The sequence below is a fragment of the Dermochelys coriacea genome, chromosome 3 (genome assembly GCF_009764565.3).
Source record: "Dermochelys coriacea isolate rDerCor1 chromosome 3, rDerCor1.pri.v4, whole genome shotgun sequence".
In the NCBI taxonomy this organism is placed as follows: domain Eukaryota; kingdom Metazoa; phylum Chordata; order Testudines; family Dermochelyidae; genus Dermochelys; species Dermochelys coriacea.
Window position 1 is genome coordinate 97209660 of NC_050070.1, and position 4715 is coordinate 97214374.

The window sequence follows — 4715 nt, forward strand, 5'->3', positions numbered from 1 at the left end:
TATCTAGGGTTTGATCCAGTCCATAGTGGTGAGCCACAATATTTCAATTTATATCTGCACCCAGATCCAGACTTTCCTAGCAAGGGGAATTAAGGGTTTTATTCCAGAGATTTGTCTCAAACCCATTTCTGTTTTAGGATTTAGCTAATTATTTTTTATCATCTATTTTTGGGAAGTCTTGACAAGCCAATTAAATCTTTATTCTCAGGCCAAATAGGTGTTTTGCTTTCTTGAGAAACAGAATTATTGATTTCATTATTAGGTCTGTTCATTCCTTTTTGAATGAACTCAGTTGTGGGACTTTCACAGCAAGAGTGCAATAGAAGCTGAATACTTAAGATAAAAGATGGTGTGGGCAATCCCTCTGAGTTCAAGGAGGATTCTCTTTCATAAATGATAGCCAGTTATCACTGGCGGATCTGCAGGTGGCTAATGAGACTGATCCAGAATCTACAGATCTTGTCACAATTGGGGCAGACATTTCCCTGTGGATGGGGAAGATCTGGATTGTTGAGTCGGGCTGTGGCGCATTCTTTACTCCTTTCCAGTTTCTCCATTTCCTGTTCCATTTTGGAGGGCTTGGGTTTCCCATGAGTTTATGTCAATATTGCACTTCTTTATGCTGGCTTTGAGGGCGACTTTGAAGTGCTTTTTTTTACTGCCACTCATCCATTGGCTGTGGCTCAGCCCCAATTGAGAAGATGATAGCTAGCAAGTGAAATAGTTGTACCTTGCTACTACATAGCACCTTTTATCCAAGAATCTTGAAATACATTACTTATGTTAATTAACTATATTCAGCACCCTATAACAAATAGGTAAAAATCTCCAATGGTCTTATTACTGTCGCTCTTCCCTTCTCTCTCCTCACTCAGTTATTTTCTCCCTCTTTGTGTCATGCTATTTATTAGAACTGTGTGAAAAAAGGAGAAAAAGGTTATTAAAATTTTATCCTCCTTTTCTTAATTAAAATTTTGACAAAGAATTTCAACCAAATTTCAAAATTTGGAAAATTTAGACTAGCTCTACCATTTATATCATCTTCTTCAACATTTCTACAGCACTAAGCACACTGACGCTCCCATCCTGGTCAGGGCCTCTGGGCACTTCAGTTATTACAGGTGGTAAACTGGAGTTCAGAAACATTGAGTCACCTATCCAATATTACAAAGTGAGTGGGACAGCGTGAGAAACCAGAAGTCTTGATTCTCAGTTTCCTATTCTAACTACTGAACTTCTGTTACCCTCCCTATTGTATACTGAAAACCAGGCACTCTATTTAAAATCCCTATTCTGAAGTATCACATATCATGCCCCCAAAAGCCCACAAGCCTCAGGATAGTATTTCACTAAACCCCAAGTTCTCCAAAACAATTTCACCTCAGGTGAATGTGGCATGGCCAAGTTTTGGGCTCATGCAATACCTGCAGTCACACAGGGTGGTCAGCCACTCACAAATAAATTTATCCCTGGCTAATTTGTAGGCAACAAACCTTCATACCCCATTCCTGGAGGTTGGGGGTTAAGCTTTGAAAGGACAAATCCAAAGAGAAAATGACAAGGAGCATGGCATAGGAATTTGCTTCAAAAGGAACTAAAGCCTAATGCACCAGAGTATTTTTCTTTTTAAATCAGGCAAAGAACCTAGCACAAATAATACAGTTACTTATTATTCAAATTCTCCTCTGCCTCAAAGTTCCTAAATTGCTGGCGGACTTTACTATTTTTGAACAATTTGAGAACTCTCACATAATCCCAGAAAGGGTATGTACTACCCTAAAGTTGGCTGGAAATAGGATGGTAAATTCATCATCCTCAGTTTGAAAGCTCTTCCCAAAGGCACAGCACTCTCTTTTCTTGTGGACTGTGTTATCAGACTGAGATCCAGCATGAAGAAAATCATTTTATCATCCACATCAAGACTTTTGGTGGCAAGAGCCACCAGCAAAATAAGGTTTCTCTCTGCAGCAGTCTTCCTGGGCTGGAATCCTAGCTGGACGCTCACAACGGAATTCTGTGCATTTTTTTCAAACCTTATGGGATCATTTTACCATTTCTATTCAGGACAGAATGGACAACAAAAGTGTGATCTCTTTATTTTCAGGAATTTCAAACAGCCTGATGTTTCAGTTCCTAGATTTCCTTTAAGAAGATTTTAGAACAAAACTTCCATCATTTTGGCATCCAGAGCAGTAATTTACTTTTAGTTTCAGGTATTTTTTCTGCCATTGGTAATAGCTCCACCTCTCCCAGTATTAGGTTATCCAGAATGCAGATCAGAAGGCTAATCAGCAACTGGAAAGTATAGCCCCAATAGTCTAACAGATCAACAGTGGGGCTGTAAGCAGTGTATTAAAGCTTCAGCCTCAATAAAACCTATACAGGAAGGTTTAGAGGGAAATATGTGAACTTACACAATATTTTCTGCTTTTACTTTTTGGTCTGCTCTCTGTGTTATGCAGACCATATGAAGCTATGGGAAACCTGCTGGTTTTGGTTCAGTGGGTTTCAGTGAATTCAGTCTGCAGGGTTTTAGTACCTTGCAATTCAGGCTGATGTCAATATGTTTATTCAAATGAAACCTTCAAAACAGATGCGTCTCACTTGGTTTGAGAGGAAAGTGGCACAAATCCTATCCTGCTTTCCCCTACAACCATTACCTGATGCGGTCTTTTGGAAGACTAAGAGGGAAATGGCGGCTTGCTACACGCTCTTCTACTCTGCAGCCTTCAGGGGATTGATGGCTGCCCTCCTTGCCATCCCGATAATTAAAGGGGTTAGCCAGCAAGCCTTATGTCCCCTGGGGGTAGAGGAAGCAAAGTTAGTCCATTTCCCCACACTTAATCCTCTGGTATTCTGTTACCTGTTCCCTTTTTCTGCATGGGCCCAGAAAATTCAGCTCTCCATGACCCACTAGCAATTGCTCAATCAACCACAAATGATCTACAGAAAACAGGAGGGAATGAAATGCTGCCTTATCTAGTTCTAGTGCACCACACACTGGTGGAGACCCACTTAGTGAAAAGTTTGTGTGAAACTCAAAGTATTTTGCGTTCATCATGGAGTTCCAAGATTTTTGTTTCAAAAATCTCACAGCTCTAATACCAACAATTATTTACTCATGCTGACCTCGGCTACCACCTACAGACCTCCAAGACTACAAGAAACTTAATCTGTTCCCTGAATAAGGTAAGCCAGATGCTTAATTACCTTGCTGAACCCAAGCCAGAGTGAAGGGATACAAAAAAAAGGCAGGCAGCTATAAATACTGTATTGTCTTTTCCTACAAACAAAAGATTTTGATGCCTTCTAGCTTTGATTGTTATTTTTCCTTGGGTTAATGAGTATTGTTATCACCATAGAAACCTCAATGGGGCTCACATTTTCAAAAAATATTATTTCCAGGATGAGAGACAGAACTTGGGGGAGCAGTTCACAAGACAAAATTACAATGTCCCCCCTTTAATCAAGTACCCATTTTCAACGTGTAGAATCTGGTCAGGTCACGGAATCTATCAAACAAAACCAAACTTCTTTGCTTTCTTTAAACAGTTTTGAGTTATTCCCTTCATGTTTGATCACATATTTATTGAGTGAAAAAAAGTCAATCCATAGTGTTATATGAATGGCACAAAAAGAAACTGGCAGGAGTGCTTGCCAACATTGGAAAACATCTTACATCTGTTATTTTTAATGTGGTTTTACATTTGAATGTGGTACCAAGTTTGTCCATAGTCCTTTACAAAAGAAATCCTTCCACAATGGCTCTGGAATCAAATGATCAGAATGAAACTTCCAGGGAAAGAGATGAAAAAATGATTGTAATGTACTTCAGGACAACGTAAAGGATTCATTCTTATAATAAGAAAAGGAGTACTTGTGTCACCTTAGAGACTAACAAATTTATTAGAGCATAAGCTTTCGTGAGCTACAGCTCACTTCATCGGATGAAAGCTTATGCTCTAATAAATTTGTTAGTCTCTAAGGTGACACAAGTACTCCTTTTCTTTTTGCGAATACAGACTAACACAGCTGCTACTCTGAAACCTATTCTTATAATACATACTGTATTGCTGGTTGTCCAGGGAATTAGCTCTTTTCAGCCAGGAGCACCCTCCGCCGGTTGGTGTCTTGCCTTCCACTGGTCCTGTGCCCCTCCCAGATGCCAGTGCCCCTCTAGATTAGTGTTCTCCCCCTGGCAGTACCTCCTCAGTCTGGGTCTCTGCTCTCAGAGGAACCCCCAACCCCCTATCCCTCCCTTGCCTCAGTGGCTACTGTCAGTCATCATCTAGCCCCCACTCCCTGGGTCAGACTGCAGTCCATACCACTCATCATCGGCAAGGGGTGGGTCGGATTAGCTGCCTCTGTCTACGTCTGGGCTACTCCTCTGCAACCTTAGTACCCTTTCATGGGCCTTTACCTCAGCCTGGGGCTCTGCTAGGCAGAAGCACCTCAGCTTCCTGAGTAGCCAGGTCCTCCTCTCTCTATGTAGCTAGAGAAAGTGTCTCTCTCCTTCTAGCCCACTGTCCTCTTATAAGGGCCAGCTGGGCCCTAATTACACAGGCTACAGCTGTGGCTGTTTTCCCAAACAGCCCAGCTTTTTCCCTTTCAGCCCTCTCCCAGGCTGTTTTAAGCCCTTCAAGCCACCCCGCCACAGAGCCATTGTCTATGAATTGGGCTAAAGGGGAGACTTACCTATTTGGTAGCCTTAGTGC

The 4715-nt window shown here is 41.5% G+C and overlaps 1 long non-coding RNA gene across 1 annotated transcript; it reads right to left on the reverse strand.

Annotated features, from left to right (window-relative positions):
• Nucleotides 1-2230: 2230 nt before the first annotated feature.
• Nucleotides 2231-4503, reverse strand: LOC122459344. The gene is made up of 3 exons (XR_006279961.1): nucleotides 4421-4503; nucleotides 2661-2800; nucleotides 2231-2582 (listed from the first exon to the last, which is right to left on the reverse strand). It is a non-coding gene; the product is annotated as an uncharacterized LOC122459344 (long non-coding RNA).
• Nucleotides 4504-4715: the final 212 nt, after the last annotated feature.